Source organism: Schistocerca piceifrons, chromosome 8 (genome assembly GCF_021461385.2).
Source record: "Schistocerca piceifrons isolate TAMUIC-IGC-003096 chromosome 8, iqSchPice1.1, whole genome shotgun sequence".
In the NCBI taxonomy this organism is placed as follows: domain Eukaryota; kingdom Metazoa; phylum Arthropoda; class Insecta; order Orthoptera; family Acrididae; genus Schistocerca; species Schistocerca piceifrons.
Window position 1 is genome coordinate 125,250,905 of NC_060145.1, and position 21,310 is coordinate 125,272,214.

The following is a 21,310-nucleotide window of genomic DNA, read 5'->3' on the forward strand; positions in this document are numbered from 1 at the left end:
GGTATGCAGAAGATATGGATTTATGTGGTTGTCTCCATAGCGGTGCACGTCCATCCTCTCGATATAATTTGAAACGAGACTCCTTCGACCAGGCATCATGTTTACAGTCATCAGCAGTCCAATATTCATGGGCCCAGTCGAGGCGTAAAGCTTTATATCGTGCAGTCATCAAGGGTACACTAGTGGGCCTTAGACTCCGAAAGCCCGTATCGATGATGTTACGTTGAATGGTTAGCTCGCTGACACTTGTTGATGGCTAAGCGCTGAAATCAGCAGCAATTTGCGGAAGGGTTGCAGTTCTGTCACGTTGAACGATTCGCTTCATTCGACGTTGATCCAGTTCTTGCAGGATCTTTTACTGGCCGCAGTAAACAGTCCGAGCCGGCCTCTGTAGCCGAGCGGTTGTAGGCCCTTCGCCGGCCGCGGTGGTCTCGCGGTTCTAGGCGCGCAGTCCGGAACCGCGCGACTGCTACGGTCGCAGGTTCGAATTCTGCATCGGGCATGGGTGTGTGTGATGTCCTTAGGTTAGTTAGGTTTAAGTAGTTCTAAGTTCTAGGAGACTTATGACCTAAGATGTTGAGTCCCATAGCGCTCAGAGCCATTTGAACCATTTTTTTGTAGGCCCTTCAGTCCGGAACCGCGCTGCTGCTACGGTCGCAAGTTCGAATCCTGCCTCGGGCATGGATGTGTGTGATGTCCTTAGGTTAGTTAGGTTTAAGTAGTTCTAAGTCTTGGGGACTGGTGACCTCAGATGTTAAGTCCCATACTGCTTAGACCCAATTGAACCATTTGATGTTCATTTACAACTGTACGGTGCGTCGAGCGTACGACCCTGCACCTCCTATACCCAAAAGCAATCAACGATTGTACCAGCAGTTTCAAGACGTTGTTTCCCTGAGGGGAAATCCACAGGTCGCCCTCGTGAGGTTGTTCAATATGTAGAGCGCATTCATCAGGGTTTTGCACATAGTCCACAGAAGACTAATCATCGTGCCAGGACAAAATTAGGCATGTGTCTGTCTGGCGTCTTTTGTGACGAATTTCGAGTTTCAGACTGCACGAGATTAAGTTAACACAAGCCCTTAGTGACGGTGGTAAACAACAGCGTGGATAGTTTTGTGAATTCATTCTGGCTGTGGAGATGGCAGCTAACAAATTCGTTCCACGTTTGTTATTCGGTGCCGAGGCTACATTCCGTTTCAGTGGAAAAGTCAACCGCTACAATGTAAGCATATAGAGAACACATGAGCTACATAAAATGGTCGGGCACGAAAGAGACTCTCAGATACTTGCTATGTTTCGCACCGTTTTTCAAGAAACAATTTAACAGCGTGTTCTTTTTTTTACCGGAAGAGATGATTACATGATTCACCCACCGGAATATGTTGGATTCCTGGCTTTTTGTATAACTGCGAAGACACGTCGAAATTTTCACTTTTCGACAGGACGTAGAACCATTCCGCTTACACATGTATGCATAGATTATATTACGTATTCTTCCTAGAAGACCGCACAATATGTAAAAGTTCGTTATTTTCTATCCCTTACGGTGTTACAATTTTAATCGCCAGTAGTTCAGAGCTACATATATATACTGCTTAAAGACAGTACAGTGCACTGAGGAGGGTATATCGTACCAAAGTTAACGACTTTATATCCTATTCCATTCGCGAATGGAGCGAGCAAAGAATTTTTACCCTGCCTAGTCACATTAACGCAAACACCTGTCAAAAACGTGAATAGGCACGTTTTGCAGCACGAACCGCTGCGAGCGGTGCAGTAAGAGAGTCAGTGATGTTCTGGAAGGGCCGAGAGGGCTGTGGAGACATGCCGACTGAAGTGCCGTGTCCAGCTGCGCTAGGTTTCTCGTTTGAGAATAATAAAAAAAAATGGTTCTAATGGCTCTGAGCACTATGGGACTTAACATCTATGGTCATCAGTCCCCTAGAACTTAGAACTACTTAAACCTAACCAACATAAGGACATCACACAACACCCAGTCATCACGAGGCAGAGAAAATCCCTGACCCCGCCGGGAATCGAACCCAGGAACCCGGGCGCGGGAAGCGAGAACGCTACCGCACGACCACGAGCTGCGGAGGTGTGAGAATCCATGATGCAAAAGGCCGATCGAGGTGGTCCTGCAAATTCTCGATTGGTTTAAGTCCGAGGAGTTTGGTGGCCATGGCAGTATGCTACCATCCCGGTGCTTTTCAAACCACACATATACAGTGTGGGCTGTGTAGCACACTGCATTGTCCTGCTGGTAGACGACATCGCGGTGAAGAAAAATAGACTGCGTGTTTGATGGAGGTTGTGGGGATTACATGGTACTCATGGACAGATGCATACTTTTGTGGATCGGTTGTGTTGTGACTGACAATTCGCGATTTTCATAAACACAACTTTTATTGAGGTAAGTTCACATGGTTGATGACTGAACGTGCAAACGAAAGGTAACAAGGTAACAATAACGATGTCAGTAAAAATTTTATAATTGAGGCAAACAAAAGTTCACTTTTGATTTTCCACAAAGTGTCATGGTAACACACTCACACACTAGTAACAGTCCAATTCAGAGACGAAGACGTAATCTTCAACGGTCGCAGTACACGAGGTCGGCATCCGGCGTGAACTGAACTTCGGGGCTGGTTCTAGCCCCTAAATAGCTGTCTCCCGCCAATCAGGTTTTGGTATAGTGATACTTTTTGTTGCCCATGGCTCGAGCTCCCCCTGCAGGAAGTAGTGCTCCGAGTGTTTGTTTCCATTACCTCGTATGTAAATAGCCGGTGTTTACCATGGTGCTTTTGGTACGCCTTGGGCTTAGACAACCTCGTAATATGTGGCGTAATATGGTTTGCCGGCCCTCAGGGGCTACCTTGGCTACGCTATAATAGGTTATGTCTTCCAAAATGACGATATTACCCAGGAAATGACCTCAGGCCTGAAGCTTTCTGGTGACAGTTGCAGAGTGTTCACTTTCAGATGTCTTACGCCACATGGATAAACGACCGTCTGTCCAGTGGAGCATAAAACGTGATTCATCTGAAAAGGCTACTTCTCACCACTTATTGGACGTCCAGCTGCAGTATTGGCGTGCAAATTCCAGCCTTCATCGCCGATGAGCAGCAGCCATCGTGGGTGGATGAACCTTGCATCTACTACGGAGGCCCAGATGCAGCAACCTTCTGCGAACGGTCATTGAGGAGACATTTTTGGTAGCCCTTTGGTTCATCTGGGTGGTCAGCTGCTCAACAACTGCGTGTCTTATCCGACCTTACAAGTCTCTGCAGCCGTCCTTCAGCCCTGTCATCTATGGCCTGTGGTGCACCACAGTTACCTCAGCGCCGGTTCTGAACACCACCATTTTGCTAAGCGCGGCATACTTTAACCATGGCGGCACCGGAACAGTGTACAAACTTAGCCGTTTTGGGTATGCTTCCACCTTTGGAAGTCACGCCGTTTTGGACCTCACAAGGGAACATCCCCATCGCACCCCCCTCAGATTTAGTTATAATTTGGCACAGTGGATAGGCCTTGAAAAACTGAACACAGATCAATCGAGAAAACAGGAAGAAGTTATGTGGAACTATGAAAAAATAAGCAAAATATACTAACTGAGTAGTCCATGGGCAACATAGGCAACATCAAGGGTTATATGAACACAGGCGCGCCGTGGTCCCGTGGTTAGCGTGAACAGCTGCGGAGCGAGATGTCGTTGGTTCAAGTCTTCCCTCGACTGAAAATTTTACTTTCTTTACTTTCGCAAAGTTATGATCTATCCGTTCGTTCATTGACGTCTCTGTTCACTGTAATAAGTTTAGTGTCTGTGTTTTGCGACCGCACCGCAAAACCGTGCGATTAATAGAAGAAAGGACTTGCCTCTCCAATGGGAACCGAAAGCATTTGATCGCAAGGTCATAGATCAACCGATTCCTCCACAGGAAAACACGTCTGATATACTCTTTACGACACTGGTGACGGCATGTGCGTCACATGACAGGAATATGTTGTCGACCCACCTAACTTGCACACTTGGCGAATGGGTAAAAAGATTCTTCTACCTTGCCCGATTTAGGTTTTCTTGTGGATGTGATAATCACTTCCAAAAAATTGATGAAAACATAAGAGTGTGTCACATAAACTTCAAAAAATGAATGCAACAGTTTCACAGTCGCACAGTTTTCTCTGTGCTCTGTCAAAACATATGTTTTTAAGGTTTTCAAATTTTTCCGTGTGTAGACCGTGAACTCCTGCATATGTCCAAACAAATCTGAACATGTCCTGGAATTTTGCACAGCGAAGTTGATTATGTGTGAGTGCCTGAATTCTGATAATTGTCTGAAAATAAAAAAAATTCACCCGAGGGAAGACTTGAACCAAGGACCTCTCGTTCCTCAGCTGCTGACGCTAACCACTGGACCACGGCGCTCTTGTGCTCGTATGGTCCGTAATGTTGCCTATGTTTCTTATGGACTGCTTAGTTTGTATATTTTGCTTATTTTTTCATAGTTCCACACAATTTCTTCCTGTTTTCTCGATTGATCTGTGTTCAGTTTTTCAAGACCTATTGACTGTGCCAACTTATAACTGAATCTGAGGGGGGTGCGATGGGGAGGTTCCCTTGTCAGATATATAGCTCCGCTTCCGCATTACGACAATGGCTCCACTATGTTCCGAGCCCCTTGATACCCACGTTTTATACAGGGTGTTCAAAAAAATGTCGAGTACTTTGAGAGGTGGTAGCATTCACCGAAACAAGTCCAATAAACACGGGTCTGGAAACACAAACTTTCCGAGATAAGAATGACTGTGCGGTGCTTGGTTGCGGATGTTAGTACAGTCGTTTCAGTGGTGCTGCGTCAAATGTGTAGGCAGGGTGTTATGATATCTTAGTCTCAGTACTCTGCTTACAGACTGCAGTCAGTTGTGTGGTTCGAGTCGTGTTGTAGGCTATGTTTGTTTTCGTCGTGTTTGTGTGCCTTTTTGTACAGTACTGCCAACCCTGGGTACGTATCATGGTGTTTTACCTTCTTCCAAACGCGAATTCCTTATGTGTTTACTGTTATTGCGCTGTTAGTATGTACTGCATAAGTGGTGTAGTTCATATACATTTTCTGTCCTCCACCACTTGTTATCAGTGGAAGCCTACTACTCGACAAGTGAAATGGCGGATCGATATTCTTCTATGATTCAGTAAATGGACGTAGCCTGCGAGCCCATAAGATCAAAAATATCCACAGCGCATAGTGTCCTCTGGTAAGCTCTTCGGCAGACTTTTCCAGCGTTCGAGGGACACGGTTCAAAAAAATTTCTATGAGCACTATGGGACTTAACATCTGAGGTCATCGGTCCCCTAGACTTAGAACTACTTAAACCTAACTAACCTAAGGACATCACAAATATCCATGCCCAAGGCAGCATTCGAACCTGCGACAGTAGCGGTACCGCAGAAGACTGACAGTGAATCGCCCCGCACGATTCCCACGCGTGACGTGTTGGGGGGGGGGGGGGGGGGTACTTCGTGAATAACTGCTGTACCCATATCATCTACAGCGCGTTAGGACTCTAAGGCCACTGGATCATCATGGCAGACGGCGGATCTGTCAACGGCTGTTGCAGATCCACTGTTCACATCTAAAATTTTATTTACTGATAACGCAGGGTTCATAAGAGATGGTGTTGTGAATTTCCATAACCAGAATGTATACGCAGATGTAAATCTTCAAGCAATTGAAGAAAGGGGGCATCAACACCGATTCTCAATCAACGCATGGGCTGGTGTACTTGGCGATAGATTAATAGTGCCATATATGCTGACACAACGGTTAACTGGGGCGCATTACCTGGACTTTCTCATTACGTATTGCCTACTTTGCCATTGCAGCAACGAATACAAATGTGAATCATGCATGATGGCGCACCAGCACACTTTCGTCACCATGTGCGCGAACGTCTGACGCAGACATTTCAGGATCGCTGGGTTGGTCAGTGGGGGGCGAGGGCAGACTTTGACCTGCTCGTTCCCCAGACCTCAGTTCCCTAGGCTTTTGGTTATGACACTTGAAGGAATTGGCCTACGACACGACAACCTATGATGTGGGGATACTTGAGGGTCGCGTCTTCAGTGCGTGCCAGCAGTGACAACAGCAAGACAGTGTACTTCAAACGGTGCATCATTCCTTACGCCGGAGGGAAGAGGGGTGCACTGTCATGAATGGACGCCACATTGGACAGCTGCTGTAGACACGTCTTCACCACAGACAGTATACATTTCTGGACGCATGTTTACTGGACTCATTTTCTTGTTTCGATGAGTGCTACTACTTCTCAAAGTATTCGGCACTTTTTTTTGAACACATTGTGTATTCTCACTGCTAGTGCTGCCATCAGCCGTGTGTGAGTGGTTATTGCACTTTGACGTAGGACATGGTCGATGGTCACATTAACTTTGGACCGCGTGTATGTGTCGGTACACTCCCTGATTTCTCCGGTCCCGTTATACCCAGATCTATGATGGAGCTGCTAGAGCTTTCACTCAGTCTTCCTTCTTACCGGCTGTCTCAATGTACTAGACATGGTTTCACGAGAATAGCGTCATCGCACTTCCAAGGATCCGTATTTAGGTTCTTCTAGCTGCTCTGCTACACTGTCATACATATCATATCGACCTTATACACAGCAGATTTCTGAAGGCGGAGGATATTAGTTTTTAACGTCCCGCCGACAACGAGGTGGCCAGAGACGGAGCACGAGCTCAGATTAGGGAAGAATGGAGAAGGAAATCGGCCTTGCGCTTTGTAAGGAATCGTCCTGGCGTTTACTTTAAGTTATTTAGTCAGATCATGGAAAATCTAAATCTGGATGGCCGGACGCGGGTTTGAATCGTCGCCCTCCCGAACGTGAATCCAATGTACTAACCACTGCGCCACCTCGCTAGGTTAGCAGCGCTCTGAATTCGTGTGATGGCTGTTGCCACGCCTATTTGATGAGGGCTACAAACACTAGAGCATTATTCTTCAACACAAAGTGGGAAATTTATTACACGGAGCTGCCAACTGGGCATCGAATCGAACTGAGCCTGGTCGACGATTAGGAGTACGTCAGCCCGCGTTTGTTGAACTTTGTGACAGAGTTCATCAAATGTAGTGCCAGTCTCTCGGCAACATACTCAGTGAGTGAAAGATCGTATTTTCCAGGACAACAGTTGAACGCCCTCTTTATCGAGGAACATCAGAACAGGACAGGCTACTTATGGTCTTGAGTTATCTTGTTGAAAAATAACGCCATGGAGACCTCGATGACGGTACAGCCACTGTCCTGAAGACGTCATAAATGCATCCCCTCATACCCAAATTACCACCTAAGTGCAGCAGACGTCCAATGCTACTCTTTTAGTCATATCCCTTAGGAGGGACATAAAGCCCTTTCCAATTTGGAATAGATGTGCAAGTTTCTAAAACCGCCTCACAATCAAGATAATTTTCGTTACAGACGTAGTGTGTATACACAGGGGGCGGAGAAAAATATGGAAACACCAAAAAATACAACACATTAACATGCCTAACACAGTGTGGGAAACACGTTGGCTTTCAAAAAGCTTTCAGTCGTTTCGGAATGGATAAGTACAGGCACTGTATTATTTCCAAGGGAATCTTATACCATTATTCCTGCAAAATAATGGCGAGTTCAGGTAACAATGATGGAGGTGGAGAGCGATCATGCATCGTTATCTCCAAACTAGACCACATAGGCTCAATAATACTTAGGGTTTGTGACTTTGGTGATCAGGTGAGACGCGACAATTCGTCCTCGGTCTCACGAAATCAGTCCTGGACGATGCAAGATGGTGAACAGTGTTCCTATCGTCTTGAGACACAGAATCGCCATCGGGATGGTCATGATCAGCCAAAGTGGTCACATAATCCTTGGCAGTATGCATCCTTGCACAGTAATCATTGGGGCCCATGGACTACCATAATATGGCTACCCAAATCATCATAAATCACCGCCACATTTCACTCGTTAAACTCGGCCAGCAGTTGGAAACAGTGTGAAACAAGACTCATCCGACCAAATGTTCTTCTATCGCCCCATGTCCAGGTTTAATGGATTCGGCACCACATTTTCCTGTTATGGGCATCTGATCATTAATGAGTGCTTTTGGAATTCCAGTTCGCTCTGTAATTTCCTACTCAGTTAGTTACTTACGTGTTCCGTTGATCAGTCTTACGGAAACCATTATGATGTGGAACGTGTCAAGTGCATACGAAATGCATATATGAACCACGTTTTTTTTAACTTAAAATTTTTGGTACCTGCCCCATTCACTTAAGTGGCACAAAATGTATATATTATACAAATACATTTATTTATTTTTATTCAAGCATTCATCTGTGGTGTAGAAGAGTTGTCAAGGAGATATGATTTCGGTTTATTTTTGAAACTATTACTGCTGTCTGTCAGACATTTTATTTGATCTGGTAATTTATGGAAAAGTTTTACAGCAGCATATTTTACACCTTTCTGTGTCAAAGACAGGTTAAGTAGAGGATAGTGTAAGTATTTTCTTCTTCTGTTTTTATAATTATGAATGTCACTGTTGTTTTTAAAGTGGTCCATGTTGTAGAGAACACATTTCATTACTGAGTAAATGTACTGTGAGGTTGTTTTAAGAATTCCGAATCTTTCAAACAAATGCCTACAAGATGTGCGACTATGAGCATCACCCATCATTCTAACCACTTTCTTTTAAATGAATACTTTTTGCCTAAATGTTTAGTTACCCCAAAATGTTATTCCGTATGACATCAGAGCGTAAAAGTATGCAAAATATGTTGGCTTGCTAATTTCTATATCCGCAAAATTAGCAATTATTCTCATTGCAAAAGTTTCTGAACCTAGTCGCTTTAGAAGATCCACAATATGAATTTTCTAATTAAGATTCTCATCTATATGTACACCCAAAAACTTAGTATGCTCCACCCTGGCTACTGACTTCTGTTGATGTGTTATATTTATTGAAGGAACTTTACTCCTTGCAGCAGAAGATTGGATGTACTGTGTTTTTTCAAAGTTCAGAGCAAGCCAATTTGCAGAAAACCAATAAATAACTTTTCCAATGACAATTTTTTTGTAATTTTCTATAGGAATTTATTTTACTGGATTAATAATGATGCTTGTATCATCAGCAAACAGTGTCAGTTTAGCTTCTTGTTTCAGTAAGAAGAGAGGTCACTCATGTATATCAAGAACAGAAGAAAGCCCATGATCGAATCCTGTGGAAAACCAACTGTAATTTCACCCCAGTTAGATGAATTGGGAAACTTCCCTAAATATCACTTAATCCATATAAAGAAACTTTTTGCTTCCCGTTCTGCAGATACGGCTTAAGCTACTCATATTCTGTTCCATTTATACAGTAGAATTGTAATTTCTGAAACACAATGTCATGGTTCACACAGTCAAATGCTTTAAAAATGTCACACACAGAATTCCTATTGATGACATTTTACTATTTAAAGACTCTACTATGTGCGCAGTGAAATTGTGTATGGCTGTTTCAGAAGAACAGCATTTTTGAAATCCAGACTGTGATTTACTAAGTATCCCATTACTTAAGTACATTACTTTGTCAACGATTTTTGAAAATGCTGTAAGCAAGCATACTGGCCAGTAATTATTGACACCTGTGGTGTCCCCTTTTTTTGTAGAGAGGCTTGACAATTCCATATTTTAACCTGTCTGGGAAAATACCTTGATTTAGTGATGCATTACAGATGTGACTCAGAATATCAGTTGTAACTGCTCCACATTGTTTTCATATCTTGTTGGAGATGTCATCTACTCCAAAAGAACGTTTATTTTTCAAAGAGTCAATGATTGTACTTATTTACAAGATCCTGTTAGATGGAAATTAATCTGACATCGATTTCTCAAAACTGACTCTTCCATGTACTGCTTTGCTTTTTCGTTTGAACTGTTCTCACGAATTTTTTGACCTACACTTAAGAAATGGTTGTTAAATACATTAGCTACTTGTGTACTGTTGGTTAAGATGGTCTCAATCTTTTTGATAGTAATACTACCTACCCCAGTGGATATTTTTCCTGTCTTTCTTCTAACAACATTCGATATTAATTTGATTTTATTGCCAGGGTTGTTAATTTCATTTCTAATAAACATATTTTTTGATTTTCTCACAACTTTTGTCACTATGTTACAGTAATTTTTATAGTGCCTTCTGGGTCTTCACTAATTCTTGCTGTCTTACGCAATTTTTCTTTATGAAGACACTTTAATACCTGTAGTAATGCAAGGTTTCTTTGAAAACTGTTTGGTGTAACATTTAGCATTTTTTTGGGGTAATGATGTTCAAAACGAGATATGAATTTATCAAGAAATATGCCGCATTTTTCATTATCATTTGGCTCATTATATACATCTCCCCAATTAACATTTGTTAAACTTTCTCTGAAGTGCTCTATAGGTACCGGGTTGACCACCCTTGCACTTTTACTTAATGGTTTAGGAACTGTACACGCTGCTTTTGTAGGTTAATCAATTGTGCATCATGGTCTGATAATCCATTTACTACAGGGAAAGCTTATGTTAGTTTTAGATCCACTTGCTGTACAAATACTATCTATTAGAGTGCTGCTGTCTTGAGCTATAGGTGTAGGGAAGTTGATCACTGATTCTTCTAGTTCACTTTTCCTCATATACCTCCCTTTGTGTTGTTTTGCTTATGACAGGTTTTGCGAGTGCATCGTCAAGGGTAACCGCAGTGACTTCTGCAATTGTCGTTTAATTTATCGACACAGTCCTCTTCAATACCCGTCTGCCACGTTCACTCAATACACAGTTTTGTTCGCTTTGTGACTTAGAGGATGACTTTTTCCGCTTTCGCTATACGCGGTACGGATCTTCATTATGGTGTCTCTTAAAACACCAAACACTTCAGCTCCCTTGGTTCGGGAGCACGGACCACACGAGCACCTACAGTTTCAGTTAGATCCGACATGGTGCACTCACAACTGGACAGAACCCTGTTCTAGCCACGACTGAATCTTGCAATGTATTGAGGACACTGCATATGTACCACTGTATCGGTGTAAATGTACTCATTGTCTGAGATCCGGACTACGATTGGAAAATGTTCTTGCCTCTGTTGTATTAGTAAAATGTAAAGCGGTAGTTGCCATTTTTTCCTATGGTACATTTTTTTACGTAAGAGGTTGAGAAGAGGGCATACCAGCCGGCGTAATTCAAACAAATGAAAAAAAATCTGTTTTGTTACGTGAGTCCAATCTACAAGAATAAGCAGGTTTTGATGGATGTTGTAAAGGTGACTGTTAACCATTTTTAGAGTCAGGCAGATAGATGATGGGTGTTTAGTGCATTTCTTTTACCGTAAGCCCACACGTGCAGATTCGTATTTGCAGCTCTAGCTACCACCGTCCTACACAAACCTTGGCGCCCTGGTCACCGGGCATATCTTGATTCTGACAAGGAGTTAAAACAGCTACGAGTTATGCTTGATAAGAATGGATATTTTTCTCGTAATATTTACACAGATATACTGAGGAGAAGATAAAGACAATGGAGAGCTGCTGAATAACACAAGTGGACACGATTATGCGTGTAGTACTATGTTCAGTGACAGTTAGTTTCATCAATTTGAGTGTTGGATTTTACAAGCGCGGGCGAGCTATTCGATGTAGGGCGGTCGTGCAGGCGAGACCTATCCACACCCGCTAAAGCGTAAGTTTTTAGCCTGAACATAGTGATGCGCACAAGTATAATCAGTATTCAGAAAATTCAGCTAAGACGGCAGCCTGGCTGTCAGTCGAAAAAGAGTAATCCTCATCCAGGTGCAATCCGAAAATTACACTAATGGCCACTAAAATTGCTACACCAAGAAGAAATGCAGATGATAAACGGGTATTCATTGGACAAATATATTATACTAGAACTGACATGTGACTACATTTTCACGCAATTAGGGTGCATAGATCCTGTGAAATCAGTACCCAGAAAACCACCTCTGGACGTAATAACGGCCTTGATACGCCTGGGTATTGAGTCAAACAGAGCTTGGATGGCGTGTACAGGTACAGCTGCCCATGCAGTTTCAACACGATACCACTGTTCATTAAGAGTAGTGATTGGCGTACTGTGACGAGCCAGTTGCTCGGCCACCATTGACCAGACGTTTTCAGTTGGTGAGAGATCTGGAGAATGTGCTGGCCAGGGCAGCAGTCGAACATTTTCTGTATCCAGAAAGGCCCGCACAGGACCTGCAACATGCGGTAATGCATTATCCTCCCGAATTTAGGGTTTTGCAGGGGTCGAACGAAGCGGTTCTAGGCGCTACAGTCTGGAACCGCGCGACCGCTACGGTCGCAGGTTCGAATCCTGCCTCGGGCATGAGTGCGTGTGATGTCCTTAGGTTAGTTAGGTTTAAGTAGTTCTAAGTTCTAGGGGTCTGATGACCTCAGAAGTTAATTCCCATAGTGCTCAGAGCCATTTGAACCATTTAAAGGGTAGAGCCATGGGTCGTAACACATCTGAAATGTAACGTCCACTGTTCAAAGTGCCGTCAGTGCGAACAAGAAGTGACCGAGACGTGTAACCAATGACAACCCATACCATCACGCGCGTAATACGCCAGTATGGCGAAAATGAATACACGCTTCCAATGTGCGTCCACGGCGATGTCGCCAGACACGGATGCAACCATCATGATGCTGTAAACAGAACCTGAATTCATCCGAAAAAAATACGTTTTGCCATTCGTGCACCCTGGTTCGTCGTTGAGTACACCATCGCAGGCGCTCCTCTCTGTGATGCATCGTCAAGGGTAACCGCAGCCGTGGTCTCCGAGCTGATCGTCCATGCTACTGCAAACGTCGTCGAACTGTTCGTGCAGATGGTTGTTGTCTTGCAAGCGTACCCATCTGTTGACTCAGGGATCGAGACGTGGTTGCACGATCCATTACAGCCATGCGGATAAGATGCCTGTCATCTCGACTGCTAGTGATACGAGGGATACGTTGGGATCCAGCACGGTGTTCCGTATTACCCTCCTGAACCCACCGATTCCGTATTCTCCTAACGGTCATTGGATCTCGACCAACGCGAGCAGCTATTTCGTGATACGACAAACTGCAATCGCGAGAGGCTACTATCCGACCTTTATCAAAGTCGTAAACGTGATGGTTCGCATTTCTCCTCCTTACACGAGGCATCACAACAACGTTTCACCAGGTAACGCCGGTCAACTGCTGTTTGTGTATGAGAAACTTTCCTCATGTCAGCACGTTGTAGGTGTCACCACCGGCGCCAACCTTGTGTGAATGTTCTGAAAAGCTAATCATTTGCATATCACAGCATCTTTTTCCTGTCGGTTAAATTTCGCGTCTGTAGGACGTCATCTTCGTGGTGTAGCAATTTTAATGGCCAGTAGTGTAAATGGAGTCCTCATGACGCGTGATAACTTTATGATAAATATAAATGCACTTGTGCACCAGTTTTGTATTGTTCTGTCTTATCCACAAATATGACACTCAGGCATCCACAGCTGATTTGGTTTCTAGGTAGGCGACTGCAGCTAACGATCTTGACCATTTCTGCCGGCGAGTCTTCAGTCTGTCTCTGAACTGTTGTTCCAATGGGGGGCATGAATGCACAATTATGAAAGTAATATGATACTAAATAATCTGTATGATATGATGTCCTCACGATGTAGGTGTGTGCCGGCCGTATCGTATCGGGACATTACCGCTCCGCTTCAGTTCGCAACCGCGCTGTTACTGCGGTCACAGGTTCGAATCCTGCCTCGGGAATGGCAGTGTGTGATGTCCTTAGGTTAGTTAGGTTTAGGTAATTCTAAGTCTAGGGGACTGATGACCTCAGATGTTAAGTCCCATAGAGCTTGAGCCATTTTTTTGATGTAGGCGTGTCCTGTGGTACTGAGGTCAGAAAAATGTTGGTTAACGAGTGATCGGTGCACACTTGTTATCCTAGGCCAAATTACTCGGTCTCACAACTACGACTTGAAAAAACGTGGAATGTTGTTGCGTAAGACGCGATGCAGTATTGAAGGCCGTTCTTGTTTGCAGTTAGCATTCATAAGCGTGGGCCCTGACTGCGTTTCGCAAGGCAGCCGTTAACCTGTTCTCGCACGAGACAAAAGCTGAACTGCTCACAGTATGTACGTGCCGCCGCCTCGGTAACGTTCGCTGTTCCAGTGACCTTATGAAACAAAATGTCTGCACACTAGCGTCGTGTTACCGTCGGTGCACCAGTTACCACATCACCCGTCACCGTCTCCTCCAATTTCGTGTCCACATTTCAGGGAATGTCTGATGGAGCTGTTCACGAACATTCAATCCAAAGTGATGTGGGATTCCATCGTGTTGGGACCACCTGCTATACCTCTGATAAACACTGTACATGTAAATTTATATCTGGGAGGAAGCAAAAACGAGCCGGCCACTGTGGTCGAGCGGTACTAGAAGCTTCAGTCCGGAATCGCGCTGCTGCTACGGTCGCAGGTTCGAATCCTGCCTGGGAATGGATGTGTGTGGTGTCCTTAGGTTAATTAGGTTTAAGTAGTTCTAAGTCCAGGGGACTGATCTACATCTACATCTACGTGGATACCCTGCAAATCACATTCAAGTGCTTGCAAAGGATTCATCGAACCACCTTCACAATCCTCTATTATTCCAATGTCGTATAGCGCGCTGACCTCAGATATTAAGTCCCATAGTGCTTAGAGCCATTTGAACCATGTTTGAAGCAGAAACGGGTCTAATACGTCATCACTGACTATGCCTGCCCACACGCTGACTGATGATTTGAGTTATAGGCATTTCGCAGCTGTAGCGAGCTGATTCTCATCGCCCCAAAACGTTAACTATTGCAGTTATTTAACATTCCCGCTTCGGTAAAACAGGCTTCATCAGTGGAAAGTGCATCGGCATAAATGTGAGGATCCTGCAAGAACCGTTGGCTGAATAAGACACGAGGTCGGAAGTCAGCAGAAGTCAAAGCACGTACATTCTGTGGATTACAGGAGCCTAGCAGCGTTTCCCGTAATAATCGCTATACAGTGTGTGTGTTCAACTGGGGACTTAGGCCGCGCGGGATTAGCCGAGCGGTCTATGGCGCTGCAGTCATGGACTGTGCGGCTGGTCCCGGCGGAGGTTCGAGTCCTCCCTCGGGCATGGCTGTGTGTGTTTGTCCGTAGGTTAAGTAGTGTGTAAGCTTAGGAATTGATGACCTTAGCAGTTAAGTCCCATAAGGTTTCACACACCTTTTTTTTGAGGGGGGGGGGGGGGGGCTAGAAACGACGGAGAGGCTATGCCCCGCTGTAGACCTCAGTGGTTCACAACCCCACAACAGGCCACAGCAGTCCACCCACCCCACCGCCGACCCACACCGAACCCAGAGTTATTGTGCGGATCAGCCCCCAGTAGACCCCCCTGGGAACGTTTCATACCAGACGAGTGTAGCCCCAAATGTTTGTGTGGTAGAGAAATTATGGTGTACGCGTACGTGGAGACAGTGTTTGTGCAGCAATCGCCTACATAGTGTAACTGGGGCGGAGTAAGGGGAACCAATCCGCATTCGTCGAGGCAGGTGGAAAACCGCCTTAAAAACCATCGACAGGCTGACCGACTACAGTAGTCTGCGAAAAATTCATTTCACGTGCCACTGATCGAGTGCTGATTGTAAGCGGCTCATAGTCTCGAGCAACCACTGCATCTTCAAAGTCGGGAATAATCCGTGTAGTTCTTCGTCCTCCTCGGTCTTCGTACTGTGGTACCAGTTATCCTGTTTCACTTAATCTTTGGAACAGTCTTGGGAACCTGGTGTTAGCAGGCTGTCTTGTAATCGAACATTTGGTGCTGTACAACATTTACGCTTCTTTGCTGCTTCCATTTGCTTCCCCGTATATGAGAATCATACCTGTAAGCTATGACACGAGGTACAAGTTAGGGCTGATCGACGTTACTACCCCATCCTGTACAAAGATTCCACTCTATCACATTACAAACATTGTACCCCAGGATAGCTTATGGCAGTACACAGTAAGCCATCTGAAATGGATTAGTTGATTTACCATCCCAACCTGAAAACTTAGTGCTAGTTTGGTTTGCCTATCCTGCAATATTAACAACAACAGTATCGGTAAAGATATTCCACTGTCAGAGGTATCAGAACGACTTTCGCTAATACCGTCCAACTCTGACGTTTCTTGACCAGGGTGTCATCACTTCTGTCTCTATGCTGTTCATTTTTGGAACGCAACCTACGGCCAGCTTAGAGACAGAAGTGATGACACTTTCTGCAGGATCTGACCATCATTTTGCAGGACAACGCTCAAGCACGTACAGTGCAAGCTGTTACTGATTTGTTTGAGCCGGCCGCGGTGGTCTAGCGGTTCAGGCGCTCAGTCCCGAACCGCGCGACTGCTACGGTCGCAGGTTCGAATCCTGCCTCGGGCATGGATGTGTGTTATGTCCTTAGGTTAGTTAGGTTTAAGTAGTGCTAAGTTCTAGGGGACTGATGACCAGAGATGTTACGTCCCATAGTGCTCAGAGCCATTTGAACCATTTGTTTGACTGATGGGGCTGCTAAGTGCTATACCACCTACTGCACTCCCCTGACTTAAGCCCTCGTAAGTTCAAATCGATTTCTAAACTGAAGGAAACACTTCACTGCATTCGCTTCAGAACTGCTACAAATTCGTCGGGCAGCAGACCGCGCCACTCGAACTGTCAACACAACTGGCTCAGCTAAGAGTATACTACGACTTCCACATCGCTGGCAACGGGTTATACACAATGCTAGTGACTACTTTGAAGGTCAGTAAAACTTTGAAACACGTATATAGTTTGTACGAGGGGTAAATAAATAGTTGCCACTATTGAAGTTCCAACCCATGTATTTACCTTCTCCATCATCCTTGAAAGTTTGTAAAGTCATCGCGGAATCGCCCAGTATAGTTTTTGGTGAGTATCTAGTTAATATCTTGTTCCTGTTGAAAAAAGAGTTACTAGTGTGATTTTATCGTCCTATTCTTCAGTAAAAGATGTATGGTTCAATATGTACGAGGGCTGCAGAGAAAGTAATGCACCGCATTTTTTTTTCTCAGTCGAAAACAATGCTACGAATGCGAAACGTTATACTACGGTATGTTGATGATTTTCACTTTAGTATTACGCGCAACTGAGGAGGACAGGACCAAAAAATTGCGAAACGTTATGTATGTATTATTTCAAATCTCCTGAGTGAGCGCGCCAAATTTCAGTCACTTCCGACAGATAGCGAAGCTGCAGGACAGTTTCCAAATGGCGTCTGTAGGTGACGTACGTTACAAGCAACGTGCCGCTATTCAATTTCTCACTGCAGAGAAAGAAAGTGTGGGGAATATTCACAAACGCTTGTGGCAAGTCTATGGCGCACCTGCTGTCGACAGAAGTACAGTTAGTCGCTGGGCACAGGTGGGGAGGGGGGGGGGGGGGTGAGGTCATCAGAAGGTGGTTCGGCGGAGCTCCACGATTTGTAGGGATTGGTGAGACCATCTATGACTGTCACACCTGACACACTTGACCTAGCCCCGTCGGACTTCTACTTGTTCGGGCCATTAAAGGATGCAACTCGCGGAAGACATTTTGAGGACAAGGGTACCGACAGGGCATACACGCTCTTGTTTCGCTCTGGAGGAAGGTTATAGAACGGGATGGAGATTACGTGGAAAACTAGGGTGTGTGGATAAAACACCATTCTTTCACGTGTGGAATTCTCATTATTTTCAATAAAGAACTGTCGAAGAGAAACATGCTGTGCATTACTTTCTGGGCAACCCTCGTAGAATCCCTTTTATTTTCTCAACTTTTCAAGATATTGAAACCACGTACTCGGCAGATGATGGGAGGCCTACGCAGAGGGGCATGTGAGTCCGTTGCATGGTTAATACACTACTGACCATTAAAATTGCTACACCACGAAGATGACGTGCTACAAACGCGAAATTTAACCGACAGGAAAAAGATGCTGTGATATGCAAATGATTAGCTTTTCAGAGCATTCACACAAAGTTGGCGCCGGTGGCGACACCTACAACGTGCTGACAAGAGGAAAGTTTCCAACCGATTTCTCATACACAAACAGCAGTTGACCGGCGTTACCTGGTGAAACGTTGTTGTGATGCCGCGAGTAAGGAGGAGAAATGCGTACCATAACGTTTCCGACTTTGATAAAGGTCGGATTGTAGCCTATAGCGATTGCAGTTTATCGTATCGCGACATTGTTGCTCGCGTTGGTCGAGATCCAATGACTGTTAACAGAATATGGAATCGGTGGGTTCAGGAGGGTAATACGGAACACCGTGCGGGATCCCAGCGGCCTCGTATCGCTAGCAGTCGAGATGACAGGCATATTATCTGCATGGCTGTAATGGATCGTGCAACCACGTCTCGATCCCTGAGTCAATAGATGCGGACGTTTGCAACACAACAACCATCTGCACGAACAGTTCGACGACGTTTGCAGTAGCATGGACTATCAGCTCGGAGACCATGGCTCCGGTTACCCTTGACGCTGCATCACAAAAAGGAGCGCCTGCAATGCTGTACTCAACGACAAACCTGGGTGCACGAATGGAAAAACGTAATTTTTTCGGATGAATCCAGGTTCTGTTTACAGCATCATGATGGTCGCATCCGTGTTTGGCGACATCGCGGTGAATGCCCATTGGAAGCGTGTATTCGTCTTCGCCATACTGGCGTATCACCCATCGTGATGGTATGGGGTGCCATTGGTTAAACGTCTCGGTCACCTCTTGTTCCCATTGACGGCACTATGAACAGTGGACGTTACATTTCCGATGTGTTACGACCTATGGTTCTACCCTTCAATTGATCCCTTCATTTCAGCAGGATAATGCACGACCGCATGTTGCAGGTCCTGTACGAGCCTTTCTGGATACAGAAAATGTTCGATTGCTGCCCTGGCCAGCACATTCTCCAGATCTCTCGCCAATTGAAAACGTCTGGTCAATGGTGGCCGAACAACTGGCTCGTCACAAGACGCCAGTCACTACTCTTGAGGAATTATGGTACCGTGTTGAAGCTGCATTGGCAGCTGTACCTGTGCACGCCATCCAAGCTCTGTTTGACTCAATGCCCAGGCGTATCAAGGCCGTTATTACGTCCAGAGGTGGTTGTTCTGGGTACTGATTTCTCAGGATCTATGCACCCAAATAGCGTGAATATGTAATCAGATGTCAGTTCTAGTATAATATATTTGTCGAATGAATACCCATTTATCATCTGTATTTCTTCTTGGTGTAGCAATTTTAATGGCCAGTAGTGTAATATTAACACTTGTAACAAACTGAGACGAAGCAACTATGACCTATTCTAATGGAACGGAATACCCTTTTTTTTAAAGCTCTTGAATACACGAGTGCAACGATATAACGGTTGTTGAGGTTGGCGTTGCAACGGATTGCAAAAGTATAAGAAACATATTGTAAGTAGGCTGTTTAAGTTTTTATATTGGTAACGCCACGTAGCGCTCTGTATGTGCTGTGTGCAGTCTGTGGCTGGTTTGCATTGTTGTTGGAATATCTGCCATTGTAGGCGTTGGGCAGCTGGATTTTAACAGCGCGTAGCGTTGCGCAGTTGGAGGTGAGCCGCCAGCAGTGGTCGATGTGGGGAGTGAGATGGCGGAGTTTTTAAATTTGTAAGACTGGATGTCATGAACTGCTATATATATTATGACTATTAAGGTAAATACATCGTATGTTCTCTATTTAAAATCTTTCATTTGCTAACTATGCCTTTCAGTAGTTAGTGCCTTCCGTAGTTTGAATCTTTTATTTAGCTGGCAGTAGTGGCGCTCGCTGTATTGCAGTAGTTCGAGTAACGAAGATTTTTGTGAGGTAAGTGATTTGTGAAAGGTATAGGTTAATGTTAGTCAGGGCCATTCTTTTGTAGGGATTATTGAAAGTCAGATTGCGTTGCGCTAAAAATATTGTGTGTCAGTTTAAACACAGTCATGTATAATTGTTCAAAGGAGACGTTCCATATGTCGACCCTTAGCCGAGGATACCTCACTGGAATCTTCTGATTTTTTCTTGTAGTTTGTGTAATTAGTGTAGCTTTAGTTTATTGCTAGCGCGTAATTGTAGAGAGAATCTCCTTTGTAGTTGCTGTCTTTCATTGTTGTACAGTAAAACAATTGTGGCATGCATGTAAATTTGCACCAAGTATTTCGCAGCTGCACTTGCAATTAACTAGATATTTTTTTTTCAGTGCTATGTTAATGTGTTCTCTTATTTTTGCTCTTCAAATTGTGCTTTTCTGTGTTATCGTGTGAAATATTGTGACAATAATGGCGTGTGAAAAACGTAACACTAGGCTCCAAAGTAAACTGAGAAATAATAGTGACGACGTACGTAGCTTATCAGCACCACTGTGTAATGAATTAACAGACATTCAAAGTAGTAATTTGGTAATTGTGCATAGGGAAATGGAGCGGGCGGCAAATAATGGCGTAGACAGTGAAACAAATAGTGACCAGGGAAGCATTATCGATCGATCGGTCGGCAACAGCTCGCCTCAGGATTCCGAAATGACAGGACACAATATTGCAAATACTGTAGACTCAGGTTTTGGGTTCTCACCGTTTTCTCAAATGAGTCAAGACTCATTTTCCGTTTGTCAAAATGTGAATGTTGCCGGTGCAAATTCACTGCCGAAAAGCACTGAAGAACATGTTTCAGACACCAGTGCATTGTTATTACAGTTAATGCAACAAATGGGAAAAAGGCTATAAACGTTAGACACAATGGAACAAAATCTTCAAAAGTTAGACACAACGCTTGAACAAAATCAGAAACAAATGGGACAAAATCTTCAAAAGTTAGACGCAATGGAACAAAATCTTCACACCACGCTTGAACAAACACGTGAAGATTTAACTACTGAGTTACATAAAATCGAATCGAAATATCAAAAAGTCTGTAACGACGTAAAAACACAAATTTGTGAGCATATCCAACCTATTTTTTCGCGTCGTGAAAATGCATTACAGAATCACGAAGCAGCCATAAACGAACTGCAAACTATTGTTCGTGAAAATCACGACATCTTGCAAGCTAAAATTGACTCAGCTGCATCTACCGATTCGGTTATGCAGCTTGCAGAAACTCAGGAAAACTTAAAAGACACAGTAGATACGATTTCAACACAAATGGACACTCTGAAACTTGGTTCAGAAATAATTTCACTAA